The 15,289-nt window shown below is 40.8% G+C and overlaps 1 protein-coding gene and 1 non-coding gene across 2 annotated transcripts in view; one reads left to right on the forward strand and one right to left on the reverse strand.

Annotated features, from left to right (window-relative positions):
* The window catches only part of FBXO36 (F-box protein 36), a 101,309-nt gene that overhangs the window by 32,341 nt on the left and 53,679 nt on the right, over positions 1–15,289 (forward strand). The window lies entirely within an intron of this gene.
* TRNAD-AUC (transfer RNA aspartic acid (anticodon AUC)) lies at positions 14,633–14,704 on the reverse strand. Its single transcript has one exon. It is a non-coding gene; the product is annotated as a tRNA-Asp (tRNA).

Here is a 15,289-nt window from a genome sequence, read left to right on the forward strand (position 1 = left end):
TAGCCTTGAACTGTGTCTATGAGCATCTGCGCTTGATCTCGATTTATTTTGTGCATCCGTTAGCAAGATGTGTCCCAAGGTCATCGCTTCTTTGCTTTATGCCATTCCGGTTTAGGAAAAGTTTCATAGGAATGCTGTACTTCCGGATGGGGGTGGAGGGTAGCTGTATGATAAGATAAAGATAGGTGTACCCTTAGATATGGAGGTTGGCAGGATCCTGGTATTTGCAAGATGGATTCTGTAACATGATGTGTGTGAATGAAAAATGAGGAAATAAAGACAAGGAAAATGGCTGCTTTTTCCAAGCAATTTATTTATAAAGGTAGGGAAAGCATGATCAAAGGATTGTTGTAGTTATTGGAAAGGAAAGGTTTGAGCATGTTGAAGGTTAAGAGGAAGGAGCCAATGGAAAGGGAGAAGATGACAAAATGGTATAATTGAAGTAACATGAACTTTGGTGTCAGACAGACCTGAATTAGAATCTTGTTAAAAAAAAAAAAACTAAAAAAAAAAAAAAAAATCTTGTTAGCAGTGCAACCTTACCCAATGAAACTCACCCCCTGAATCTCACTTTCCTCAACTATAACATGAAAACCCAGTATGTAAATGAAGTTTCTTCATTCACATAATTATCTTTTTTTTTTTTTTTTTTTTTTTGGCTGCATTGGGTCTTCGTTGCTACACGCGGGCTTTCTCTAGTTTTGGTGAGTGGGGTCTACTCTTCGTTGCGGTGCGCGGGCTTCTTGTTGCAGTGGCTTCTCTTGTTGCGGAGCATGGGCTCTAGGCACGCAGGCTCAGTAGTTGCGGCGCATGGGCTTAGTTGCTCTGCGGCATGTGGGATCTTCCCGGACCAGGGCTCGAACCCATGTCCCCTGCATTGGCCGGTGGATTCTTAACCACTGTGCCACCAGGGAAACCCTACATAATTATCTTTAACAGCAGGTGCTGAACATGCAGGAAAGAAAAAATACTTGTCCTTGCTTTCTAGGATCTTACAGACTGGAAGATGTAGTTGTAAAGAATATAAATCAACAAATTTGAGAGATGTTTAGGAGGATAAAAAATTTTTAAGACCTGGTTACTGTTCGGATTTGGAGTAAGAGAGAAGGTTGTACAGTAGACAGTGGCATGGGCATGGGTCCTAACTGGCTCAGAAACATGGGCAGGGACTTCTCATGTTCCATGGTTGAGAGCGAGAATAAAGTGAAATGTGTAGCACACCCAGTGTCTCAACAGGGTAAACTCAATTTTTGCTAATTATTAATTGATTAATACTATTATTGATTCCCAGGTTCTTTGGAAAACATTGATGCCTGTAGGTTGGCGAACTTTTTCTGTAAAGTGCCAGATAGGAAATATTTTATTTTATTTTTTAATAAATTTATTTATTTATTTTTGGCTGCGTTGGGTCTTCGTTGCTGCGCACGGGCTTTCTCTAGCTGCGGCGAGCCATGCGGTGTGCAGGCTTCTCATTGCGGTGGCTTCTCTTGTTGTGGAGCGTGGGTTCTAGGCACACGGGCTTCAGTAGTTGTGGCACGTGGGCTCAGTAGTTGTGGCTCATGGGCTCTAGAGCACAGGCTCAGTAGTTGTGATGCACGGGCTTAGTTGCCCTGCAGCATGTGGGATCTCCCCAGACCAGGGCTTGAACCCGTGTGTCCTGCATTGGCAGGTGGATTCTAAACCACTGTGCCACCAGGGAATCCCAGGAAATATTTTAGGCTTTGTGGGCCATATATGGTCTCCACTGTATATTCTGCTTTGTGTTTATGTTTTTTTTGTTCTTTCCTTTTTAAAAATGTAGAAACCATTCTTAGCTCAAGCTGTGGTCATATTTGGCCTGTTGGCTGGAGTGTGCTGAACCCTGTTAATGCCATTCCCCACACAAGAACCCAGGAAGAGGCGGCTAGAGGAGAAGACATTGAGGTGGCATATCCAGGTAGAGATGTTCCTTAGGCCAAAAGATCGGGGCTGGAGGTATAAGTGGTGAATCGTCAATATACTGATGGTGGGAAGCCAAGGAAAGAGTCTTAGGGATGGATGAGATCACCCAGGAAGACTCTGTAGAGTCAACCCAGTAAGATGAGGGAAGGGCCAAAGACAAGACTACAGAAAGCCCTGTTCTTCTCCAGGATCAGAGTGAAGGTCACAGTCCCAAGCAGGCTGACCAGCCACTCCACAAGAGGTAAACCAGTTTCGGTGCAGTGGCTTACATGCTGTGACAGAGTTATGCACAGGGTCCTGTGAGGGAACACAGACGAGGCATGAAACCAGCCTGGTCCTGAAAAGGGAGCTCAAAGTAGCACACCTTAACAGTCTTGTGAGATGCCTGAGAATTAGCCAAGTATTCTAGGCAGAAGGAACAGCCAACACAAAGGCACGGAGGAGAGGGAGACAAGTACAGGTACTGGTTTGTAGACAGATTAAAATGTAAGGTAAGGCATAGGCTGGGACAGATGAACAAGGCCAGATCAAGGAGCGTTTTATCTGTAGTGCCAATGCCTTGAAAGGGATGGGGAGCCCTGGAAGAGTTTTAAACAGAGGGTTGACACGATCCCACTGATGTTTCAGAAGGAGCACCCTGGCAGCAGATGTATGAAGGATGACTTCCAGGAGGGTAAATCAGGGGTTGGTAGAGAATAGAAAACCTTTGGACCTGTCCAAGAGGAAAACACTTAGGGTTCCTTAATCAGCAATAGGCTGGTAAATGGTTTACAACTGGTTCTCCAAGGGCAAAAGCCCTGATGCGTAGCAATTGCCGGTTTCTGTGGTGTAAATATTTCCGTCATGGCCAAACGAAGGCAAGTAGTGGGAATACGGAGAAGGGCTGGATTCGAGATTTAGGAGTTGAATTGATACTTAGCAACTGATTAAATTGGGGTGAAGAAGTATAGGCTTTTCCAGGCTTTGGGGGTTTGAGATTGGGATATCACTGAAATAGGGACAACAATAAATAAGTAAATCTACATGGTCTCTCTCCCCCTACTAGAATGTAAACTCCATGGATATAGGGACTTTTAATTATTTCCTACACTGCTGTGTCCCTAGCACCTAGAACAGTAAGTGCATGGCACATGGTTGACACACAGTAAATTTTGTTGTTGTTGTTGTTTTTTGTCTGTTTTAATTTTCTTTTTTGGCCATGCCAAAAAGAAAGATCGCGCGGCTTGCGCGATCTTAAGTTCCCTGACCAGGAACTGAACCAGGCCCGCAGCAGTGAAAGGGCAAAGGGAGTCCTAACCACTGGACCGGCAGGGAATTCCCTTGATAAATTTTTTTGAATGAATGAGTAAATGTTTCCCAGTTAAGCCACTACAGAGATCACTGCTGACTTAAGAAGTAGCAGTGCCCATGAAGCACTGTGAAGCTGTTAACTGAAAAACTGGGTTTGTCTCTGGGTGGGTGTTGAGCCAAAAGACACAACCAAGCCAGAGACCAGGAGAAGGAAGGATTTATTATTGCTTGAAATGAGTAAGGAGGACACGGGGGATCTTTTCCAAAGCAGTATCTTCTAAGCAGCAAAGTTGGTTAAGTTTTAAACTAAAGGTACATGCATCTTCATGAAGAGGCTTGGGCTGTCGGTGGACAGAGTCCAAGCTGTAGCTGACTGAAGTTACAAGGAACGGGAAATGTCAACATCATCATCCCTTAGGTTCCAGTTGATCTGGTGGTTGAGTGCTTCAGGCTAATCTTTACTGCTGAAACAGAACTGGGAGTCTTTACAACTGATATATTATCTTTGCTGTTGTTACTTCTCTTGCCTGATAACACTTTGTTCCTGCATTCTTTTGTTCCCTGAAGATCATTAATTACTAATACCTGTTCAGGGGCAAGCATTGTGGCCAGGCTTAGATTACCAAATGGCTCAGGCCCCAAATGGCTTTTCTTCTGTCGAGAAAGCCGTGCCTAGTTCTCTTTCTTAGTGGACCCCCCTACCCTATCTGCTTACAGAGCTAGGGTGTAGTAGGTTGAAAAGAGATGGGATGAGGAATTTGAGACAATGCACAGACAACAGTTTGAAAATCTCATCTCTGAAAAATAGGCAACACAATGGATGGCAGCCAACTGGAGGAAATTTTATGTTACTTTGTCTCAGGAAAAATGAACCTTGGGACTTCCCTGGTGACATGGTGGTGAAGACTCCGCACTCCCAATGCAGGGGGCCCGGGTTTGAACCCTGGTCAGGGAACTAGATACCACATGCATGCTGCAACTAAGAGTTCACATGTCATAACTAAGGAGCCCTCCTGCCACAACTAAGACCGGCACAACCAAATAAATAAATATTTAAAAAATAAAATAAAATAAATAAGTGAGGCTGAATGCCCTCATAAATCTATTAAAAAAAATGAATCTTAGCATATAGCTTCCAGGAGCCACCCTGAGCCCTAGGACTGGGGAGCTGACAAGACATATGGCACCAAGACCTTGTGTTAAAATCACAGCCCAAATAAAAAATCAAGAGCTGAGTCTGCAAGAGAATGAAGGACAGATAGGAGGTGTGGAGATAATGTGAGTTCCACTGGCGGTCAGAAGTCAGAGGCTAGAAGCCAGGAAAGGTCTAGATTGTATGGCTTGTCAGATGATTTTGCTCAATTCCAGTTTAGCTTAAGCAGAAAGAGCCTGGGATGCTTTGGCCAGCTGTTAAACTTGAGCCCTAGAATGGAACTTCATAAATATTGACATGAAAACTCTCACAAGCTTGCATTTGTGGTCATGGGTATAACTTGGGAAAAGAACTAACTCTTTGAACAAAATGTTTCCTTTAACCTTTTTTCCAAGAAAATGCTTTTTCTCCCCAAGAGAACATTTTATAAATAATTTTAATTTCTGTACGTCATATAAATATTTTTAGGCATTGCTTTATTTTAAATTGTATATTTGGAAATTTATGCTATCATACCAGACGGCAGGCCAGACAAAACTGAAGGTTTAATTGAGGACTTTTCCTTGAATTATTTTATCTTCTTTTCCCTCTAATAAGTGCTTTCCTCCTTTAAATCAGTTTCATTCCTGGCTTAGGGGAGTTCCCCAAGACCAGGCTTTGAAATGCAAGGGCATAAGATTTTAAATTTCAAAAGCCCAAACTTTGGATGGGGGAGGGAGACGAGTTTTTGGCACAGACAATAGATTGGTTAGGATGTGCAGAGAGCCTGCCCGCCTATTCTACAACCCGGCAAAGCTCCCAGATTGTAGGTGGAAGAAGACATGCAGAGAAGCGGGAAGGAGGATTTAGATGCTGCTGGTCCAGTGAAGAGTCCTTGGCCATTTCCTTCCAAGCTGCTCTGGGGGGTGAAGGTCAAAAACCCGGCAGACTCCCCAGGTAGATTGAGGCTCCAAGCTGAGCAGACCTCCACCCTCCCCTCCCCACCAGGTGCCTCCCACGGCGGCTTGTTGCCAGAGAAGGCAGTGACTGGACGGACCTCACGGTGTCCCCAGCCGTGTGGTCTGAGACTCCAACAGGACTCAGACAGTCAGAAGACGCCCCTTCTGCATCCACCAGCGGTGCAGGGGGGTGGGGGGGTTGGGGGGGACGTGTTGCCAAGAGGGCACTGGGAGGAGACTGATGCTGCCCTTACCAGTTACCATGATAACCCAAGAACAGATGGGATGGAGGGTATCTCACCTCTCGCTGGCTTGTAAATAATGCCATGGAGGACTCACCTCTCCTCTGAAACTTGAACTGAGCCTCCAACAGAGAAGAAGAAGGTGCCAAAGTTAATCTAGCAAGTCATGTGAGTGGCGGACAAATAAGATCTTGTACTGACTGTTATGACACAATAACATGACTCACACTACATCTTGAAGAATGAGTTTTTCTAGAGGACAAGGAAGCAGGGGATGCTCTAGGCATTGGACATGCATGTGCAAAGGCATGGCAGTATAATCAAAACATGGTACTTCCAGACAACTTGCTGGAGTGATGATAAGAAATGATACTGGTCAGGGAGCAGTATACTGATGACTCAGAGGCCAGTTCCTCATCGTGTTTGCAAAGCATCTTCTACACGGAAGATGCACTGCGCTGTATCGTGGTCTGAACGCGGGTTGGAAAAGAATTCCCAGACACAAGGCAGAATGTAAAGAAGATAGAATTTATTAGAGAGAGGGTTGCTGCCAGAACGGTGGGCCAACTTCCTGGTAGTCTGGGAGAGTCGAGCCCGAACGTGTGCTATTGATCAGTTTTTATAGCTAGAAAACAATGGAATGGTCAGAGGTGAAAATTTCATTTACTGATTGGTCGAGGCACATATACCTTCCTTCTATAGCGTGGGAGTGGGACAGGGCGGATGCCTTTCCTTATTTGGGACAGGTCCCATTGCCCAGGTGGGCGTTGCCCAGGTGGGCTCAGGAATTTCGTATCCATCACAACATGGTGGGGAGGGCGATTAAGAGTCAGGTAGGGGGTGTAACTCTGACACTTTTTCAGTCAGGGTCGTCCTTTGTCCTTGAAGTACCACTGTCCTTGGAGCACCACAGGCTGCGCAACCAGGGTGCTCCAGACAAGAGCTTTCAAGGATCTGGCTATAGAAAGCATACAGACATGAAAACAAATGCGTGAGTGAATATCAAAGCATTTGAATAAAGTGCTCATGATTGCTGTTTTGCTCTTATTCTCCTTTATAATCTGCAGTTTAGCAGGAAAGGCTGTTAGATGTAATCCCGTGGTTATAATATAAAATACATGCACCGTTTGTCTCCAGTGAGCACCTCAGCTTTAGGATAGGATGCTGAAGGAACTTTGCTTACTGCCTGCGTGCTTGGGAGGGCTACATGGAGCACGCTGGGTGAGCAGCAAAGCAGTCTACCAGCTCCTCTGTCTCACCATCTGGCTTCTCCAGTCCTCAAATAACACCTGCCCTGACCACCCTATTGAAAATGGAACCCCCATCTGCCACTCAACACTCCCTATTTTCTTTTCCTTGTTTACTTTTCTTCACAGCATTTATCACGTTCTAATACACTATGAAATATATTTACTTGTTTTGTTTATCGGCATCTCCCTCCCCCCCCCCCAGTAGAAAGTAATCTCCATGGGGGCAGGGGTTTGTCTGTTTTGCCTAGAACAATGCAATGCCCCTAGTCCTTGTGAAATGTGGAATGAATGTAATGCCATGACTTCTTAGCACATCAGTCACACCCCCATCAAATGTAAGTTAAAAACCCATGCATGGGCTTACCTGGTGGCGCAGTGGTTGAGAGTCCGCCTGCCGATGCAGGGGTCATGGGTTCATGCCCCGGTCTGGGAGGATCCCACATACCGTGGAGCGGCTGGGCCCGTGAGCCATGGCTGCTGAGCCTGCGCGTCTGGAGCCTGTGCTCCGCAACGGGAGAGGCCACAACAGTGAGAGGCCCGCGTACTGCAAAAAAAACAAAACAAAAACAAAAAAAACACCTCATCCAGTGCCAAATATTAATTCATGGATCAGCACCATTTGGATTATAAATGTTACTCTTCCCTCCGGGATTATGGACATTGAAGAGCTGAGGCTTTTGGTCATTCCAATAAGGCAACAGGTTGAACGGATTTAAAGGCTTTGGGGTCAGATAGACCTGGATTCAGATTCTCCTAAGCAGTGAGTGAGTTAGGGCAAGCTTTTCTAAACTTCCTTGAGTCTTAGTTTATTCATCTATAAAATGTACAGTGATACTAACCTCCTAGGGTTGCTGTAAAGACTGGATGGGATAAAGCATAAAGCACCCTACATGTGGTGCAGGGTATGTACTCGATGAGATCTGTTATTATTTTCTCATTATCATTTTGGGAGCTGTATTAGTCTTCTGGGGCTGTCATAATAAAATACCACAAATTGGGTGGCTTTAACAACAGAAATTTATTTTCACGTAGTTTTGGAAACTGGGAAGTCCCAGATCAAGGTGTTGGCAAGTTTGGTTTCTCTTGAGGCCTCTCTCGTTGGCTTGCAGATGGCCACCCTGCACTGTGTCCTCACATGGCCCTTCCTGTGTGCATGTGCATCCCTGGTGTTTCTTCCTCTTCTTAGGAGGACATCAGTCCTGATGGATTAGGGCCCCTCCCTTATGACCTCATTTAACCCTAATTACCTGTTGAAAGGCCCTATCCCCAAATATAGTCACAGTGGGGGTTGGGAGTTCAACATAGGAATTTGGGGCGGAACACAGTTCAATCCATAACAGATGCTGAGGAATTTTCAACAAAGTATATCCAATTTTGATATATTTAGTAGTTAGGAAATATTTAAATCCCAGAAATAAAAATGTTTTATTGGGTTTTATTTGTTTGTTTTTTGACTAGCAGATAGGCACTGAAAAGGGCGTAGATGCAAGTATTTGGTAGCTGGTGTTCATTTTACAAACAAGAAGAAAAAGAAAACCAAGGGAAGAGGGAAACATGTGGAGAGAAACAGAAAGAAGACACAGAAATAAAACTATGAAATGACCCCTTACCGAATGGTAGGGCTGTACGTGAGGATGCATTTGAAGAGAACAGTACCAGGGAACAAGAGGAAATATAACTAGCTCCCACTGGAGAGAAAGGAGAGAGAGAGAGAAAAACTATATCTCTTTCTTTTCTTTTCTTTTTGGCTGCATGGCATGCAGGACATTAGCTCCCCGACCAGGGATTGAACCCGTGCCCCTACAGTGGAAGTGCGGAGTCTTTCTGATGGCAAATGTTTATCTAATCAAGAGAGAAACTGTCAGCTTCTTGGTCAGTTGAGCCTGATGTCCCCTCCTTCCCTGCCAGGGAATTCAGCACGTGTAGAGCAGAGCTCCTTCTAACTAAAATACTTTATTTATTTATTTACTTGGTTGCGCCGGGTCTTAGTTGCAGCAAGCAAGCTCCTTAGTTGTGGCTTGCCAGCTCCTTAGTTGCGGCATGGTTGTGGGATCTAGTTCCCTGACCAGGGATGGAACCCAGGCCCCTTGAATTGGGAATGCGGAGTCTTAAACCCTACGCCACCAGGAAAGTTCCTGGGGGAGATTTTTAAAATAAGTTTTTTACCAGTAGATTACTATTTTGTACCAAAAGCGAAACCATAGACACCTTCCAATTGTAAATAGTAATTTTATAAAGAAGCAGCTTACAGGCTTAGGGGCAGGTACATCTCTAAATTCACCCTGCAAAGTGGAGCCATAGACACTGGGGCCTTCCTACCTGCTTAGTCACTTTTCCTGCCCATATCCAGGAAGGTTTTGGCGAGAGGGTTCCAGATTGTATTATTTTTTCCAGGCATTGTTCCAGAATGCCTGGAAAAAATAATATTGTACTAATGCAAAAAAAAAAAGAAGGAAAGAAAAAGAAAGAAAAGGCTCCACTTGCATCTGTGTTCAGAGCTTTTTTTTCTTGGTTTGATCTTATTGTTTTATAGAGTACTCTGAATTTCTTTGAGATTTGTAGCACACCCATCTGGCAGACACACTTAGTATTTTGGGGTCAGGCCTCTGCAAAGTGTGTGTTAGAAGTGACTGGCGTGGCCTTGACTCACACTGCCTTCCTACACTTGGGAATGGTCCCACCATCTCCAGACTTAGAAAATTGTGGGTTTCATCAAGTTTTTTAACTGGAGCTGCAAGAGTGGATCTGTGCATCTTCTAAACCTAGGGAACTACGTCTGTATTCTTGGCCTGTCATGTTAACAAATTCCAGTAATAATTCGATAGGAAAGAAAAATTAAAACGTATCTGGTACTCTGCTAAGCACATGTACACATAACAGTTCATGTTAATCCTCCCAGAAGATATGAACAAGAGCAGGCAAACAGAGATTATGAGCCCCGCCAAAGCTACCCGCTAGTAAGTCCTCACCTGGAATGTTCCTCTGGGTCCAAAGCACCTGCTCTGATGTGCTTGAAGCCCCATTTGTGCCTTCACCTGTAGGAACTCAGTGACATCCATCCACTTTGGCATGATGTCCGTATTTTATGCTCTCATTACTTACATGACTCTTATCCCCCCTGAATCAAAGGTACTCATGTTGGATATGTATTGGAAAAAATCTTTATCATCAGTATGTATAGTTTTCTTATTTATTCTCTTTCCTTTATGCAAAATATTGTACAAGTTTTGCTTTCAGAAAATCTGCATCATAAGAGATTGTGTCTGAGGTGTAAACAGCCAAGTCATGATGCATGGTAAGGAGAAAATGAGAGTAATCGTGAATTCTGTAGGACCTCCAATATGATTTATTGTAATAGAATGTTTTTAAATAAAGAATATTGCTTAAAGTTGCATTTCTGGATCTCATGACCTAGGAGAGGAAGCAAATCTAATAGCTACCACCTCTGTAGTGAATTTTCAAGTCAAAATAATAGCTTCTAATCAGTCACCTCTAGAATGTTGATTCCAAGATTTCAGCCAGAGAATAAGGATGGTACTAAAGCATGCATAATAAGCCTGAGTGTGGCGCTATCCCTCGTTCCTGTGCCACTTTATAAAATAAAAATGGTATTATTATTATTTATTGTTTTTAAAGTAATACTTTTCCCATAAAATCTTGTAGTATTACTTTTTGCATTTATCATAATAGTCCATCTAGATTTTATTTTTGAATGTAGTTGGAGGTAGAAGTTTAAATTTATTTCTTTTAAGTAGATGCCTTATCATATCAACACTATTTATTAATAATTCATCCTTTTCTTCTGAAGTTGAAATAATACCTTTACCATACATTAGTTTTCCATTTACATCTGACGCTACTTCTGAACTTTATTCCAGTCTACCAGTATATTTGTTTATTATATACAAATACCATACTATTTATTTATAATCGCCTTCTATTACATTCTAATATATTGCAAGACATTATTCTTTCTTCCCAAGATTTTCTTGGCAATTTTCACATATTTATTTTATAATATGAATTTTATAAAATTTTGTCCTCTTACCAAAATAGGAAACTGAATTCTGATTGTTGTTGCATTAGGTTTATATATTAATTTGGGAGAGGGTGAGTTTCTTTTTTTAGAAATTGAAATTTCCAATCTTAGAATATGAAATGTCACTCAATTTGTTCAGGTCTTGGCGTTAGGACCATCAGTAACATTGAATAGCGTTTTTTTATTAGGTTCTGTAAACTTTATGTTCGTTATTTTTAGGTATTTTAGTGTTTTAAATTATTGTGTGTGGGGTACATTTTTTCCCATATCCATTTCTAAATGCTTATATTATAAATATTATATATAAATTATTTATTTTAAATAAAGCTATTTTACGTATAATTTTGTATATCCAATCTCCCTATTAAATTTTCATGAATTCTATTCAATTGTAGATTTTTAGCTATCCTATCTATTAAAAGACCTTCTCTTCCTTCCATTTATTTTCTTATTTTATTGTATTAGCTAGAGAACCAAAAGTACTGTTGAATAAAAGTGGCCTTGTTCCTGATTTATACGTCAAGGCTTCAGTATTTTACCATTCAATATGGTGTTTACCAGGTGTATGGGTTTGTATATATGTGAGTGTGTGTGTGTGAATATATTTTATATTTAAGTAGTTTCATTCTATCACTATTTTTCTGAGGATTTTTTTTTTTTTACTTAGGATTTATATTAGGAATGGCTACTGAATTTTGTCAGCATTTTGGGACTTTGATTAATCTAATCCTAGGATATTTTCTCTTTGATTTATTAATGCAGTGAATTATATTGATATTAAATATTAGGAATGTAGTTTAGGAAAATATATGAGTAACCTTCAAGTGTGGGAGGCCTTCTTAATATAGGAAACACAAAAGTCATAAGGGAAAAGATTTCAAGATTTACGTTTAGAAAAAAATGTTGGGAACTTCCCTGGTGGTCCAGTGGTTAAGACTCTGTGCTTCCATTGCAGGGGGCACAGATTCAGTCCCTGGTTGGGGAACTAAGATCCCGCTTGCCGCACGGTGCAGCCAAAAAAGAAAAAGAAAAAAACCTTACATTTCTGAAATGGTGCATACAGCATAAACAATGTCAGTTGACACCCTCATGAAACAAAGAATTATAACCACTACAGACCTTTTATGAATTGATAAGAAAAGGATAAGCCATAAGGGAAAATAAAAACACGATACGATTAGGCAATTCATTAATTCAACAATTTTTTTTTTTTTTTAGTTCCTACTATATTACTGACACTCTTCTAGATCCTGAGATAATAGCAATGAGCAAAACGATCAAAGACTCCCAGCCTCCTGGACCTAATGTTCTAGCGGGGGGATTCATCTCACAATATGTTCTGGAGGTCCCTCCCCGGCAGCACATGGAGATCTTCCTCATTCTTTTTTAGGACAGAGAATGACAAGTACATACTCCTTTGTATGGTTGTGTGAAAAGTTTATTCAACCAGTCTCCTGCTGCCACACGCAGGTTGCTTCTAATCTTTTTAGCTTTTGCAAATAATACCTCAGTGGAGAACCTCGTTTATTATTAGATCATGCTAAATTTCCCTCCCTAGCTGTTGTACCATAATCATGAGATTTCCTGTTTCTCCACAGCCTTGCTAACAGAGTGTTTTCAGTCTTTAGGATTTTGTCAGTCTGGGTAGATGAGAAACAGAAAACACATACGTCGGTGTGATTTTAATACGCTTTCTATTATTCTGAGTGAAATTGAGCATCTTTTCATGTTTATGGGCCATGTGAATTTTTTTCCTGTGAACTTGGTTTTCCTGTCTTTTGCTCACTTTTAAAATTAATTTGTTGGTCGTTTCTCTATTTCTACAAACTCTTTAGGGAGATTAACCCTTTGTTGTGATATTAACTGTGAATGTTTTTCCCAGTTTATCATTTTTCTTTTGTCTTTGTTTGCTGTATTTTTTTTTAAATCAGGCTTTTTGCTATGCTTTTAGTACAGTGAAAATTACCCTTTTTAGGTTCCGTAAATTTGATAAATGTATAACCACCACCTTATAATAAAGATATAAAATATTTTCACCAACCCCAAAAGTTTTCTCATGTCCGTTTGCAGTGAGTCCCCTTTCCCACCTCCATCCCCTGGTACCACTGACCTGATTTCTGTTTTGCCTTTTTCAACATGCCCTAAATGGAATCATACAGTGTATCTGGTTCTTTTTTACATCTGGCTTCTTTCACTTAGCATAATGCTTTTGAGATTCAACCATGTTTTTGCATGTATGAGCAGTTCTCTTTATTGCTGAGTAATATTTCTTCGTTTGGATGTATTTATCTATTTACCAGTTGATGGATATTTTGGTTGTTTCCAATTTGGAGGTACAGTGTATTATGAGCAAAGCTGCTTTAAACATTTCCATACAGGTCTTTGGCGACTTTGCCGTACAGAAGTTTTTTATATTTATATAATCAAATGCATAAATCTTCTCTTTTATGGCTTTTGGATTTTGAGACATAGTTAGAAAGATAATAAGAGGATTCACTATTTTTTTTCCTTCTAGTACTTGTATGGTCTCATTTTTTTTACATGCAGATCTTTGATCTATTTGTAATTTATCCTGATGTGAGGCATAAATCAATTTTCTTTTTCCAACTGGCCACCCAATAGTCCCCAAATTCCTATATAAATCTTTTAAATCTGATTTAAGAAAATCTATTTTACAATTATTTGTAATTGCTTATAGTTTATTAGAAACATTTTAAGTTTATTACAATTATTTGTGTTTATCACAAATATTCAATTAAAGTTAGAAGTTAAAAACCTATTTTTCTTTAAACCCTCAAATACAACTTACAAATCTAGGAAATTCAATTATAAATCAAGTAATTTTGTATTAAAATTAAAACACTCATTTTCATTGTTCTTTGATTAATGTGTAATTAGCTTATACATTTAACAAATTGTAATCCCTTAAACATTTAAGCACAGTTTACAAACTTAATCAAATTACCTTAAAAATTATAAATTAAAGCCACAAAACTTGTAAATCTAATAAATTCTCTTAAATTTAAATAACACTGACAAACATGATTAAATCCTCTTAAGCATTTCAATCTATCTCATGAATTTAATATATTTGGTTTTCTCAAGTACTTCTGAAATCTAAAGAGACATAATTACAAATCTAACAAAATCAAACCACATGTTTATAAAACTGTAGAGAAACAAACTTAAAAATGTAGATGATCAAACTCTTTTAAACATTTAAACATCTTAAAATCATTATAAATTTAATAGATATTCCTAAGTTTAAACGGTGACTACCAACTTAATCATTTGCATTAGCCTATGTATTTAAATTAAAATGACAAATATAGTATGTCAGATTCTTGACAGCATTTTAAACATCTTAAGTATACACAAAGTGCAGCTTCTAGTTATAGTACTATTGTATATCTTCCCTGCCTCTAGCAGTGCCGCTAAAACGATAATTATAGGGTTTTTCTAAAGCGTAAACCCGCAAAGACAAAAGAGAATGGGAAAGGCGACAAAGGTAACAATTTTGCATGCTGAAAAGCAGATGACTTACTGGTAGCTGATTTAACAGCCCTGAAAAAGCTGAATTCTAAGCTAGTGGTAGGGAAGTCAGGAAGTAATCAGATTTGTGCCCCAGAACCTCAGAGCAGGGTGGCTCAGGAATGGGCGGAAATAGGTTCTTTTTGAATGCTAGAGTAAAAAAGGACCTTCGAACAAGAAGGATGTTTGACATCCTGTTTGTGTGTGTGTGTGTGTGTGTGTGTGTGTGTGTGTGTGTGTGATCCCATTTCCCTGACCAGGGATCGAACCTGGGCCCCAGCAATGATAGCGCCGAGTTCTAACCACTGGACCACCAGGGAATTCCCAACAGCCTGTTTAAAATGTGGTTAGAACCACCTTCATCTTTGTCCCCTACTCTCCTTTGCACACCCAGCAAGAGCTTTGCCTCACCACCCAGGAGAAGACCAGAAGTTTGGTCTCTGGAGGGGTAAACTAGGGATACAATGGACTCAGGACCCCAGGCCACTGGGGACAGAGGAACTCAGGGCTGAATATGGCAAGGGATTAAGTGAAAATCCACATACTGAACTGGGAGACTCACTCTAACTTCCCAGTGGCTCACAGAAAGCTGTGGGCAGCCAGGTTTATACCCTCCAGGAAGAAAGCTGGAAGATTCTTCACCAGGCTGAAAAGAGATCTCAAGATATTAATAGTCAGGATCCTCCAACCAAAGAGCTTCAGCAGATCACCCTACAGTGAGGTCCTCCTCTGGCCAAGCCCTGGTCAAATGCCCAGATCTTCCAGTCAGCTTCCTAGCACCCTACTCCTGAATACACATGAATGGTGACGAGTTATATCAGGCTTTTGAGTAACGCCAAAACAAATTAACAGTAACAACAACATACAGGAAATGTAATCTTGGAAAAAACAAAGACAATGAACAA

This window comes from Orcinus orca, chromosome 7 (assembly GCF_937001465.1).
Source record: "Orcinus orca chromosome 7, mOrcOrc1.1, whole genome shotgun sequence".
Lineage (NCBI taxonomy): Eukaryota > Metazoa > Chordata > Mammalia > Artiodactyla > Delphinidae > Orcinus > Orcinus orca.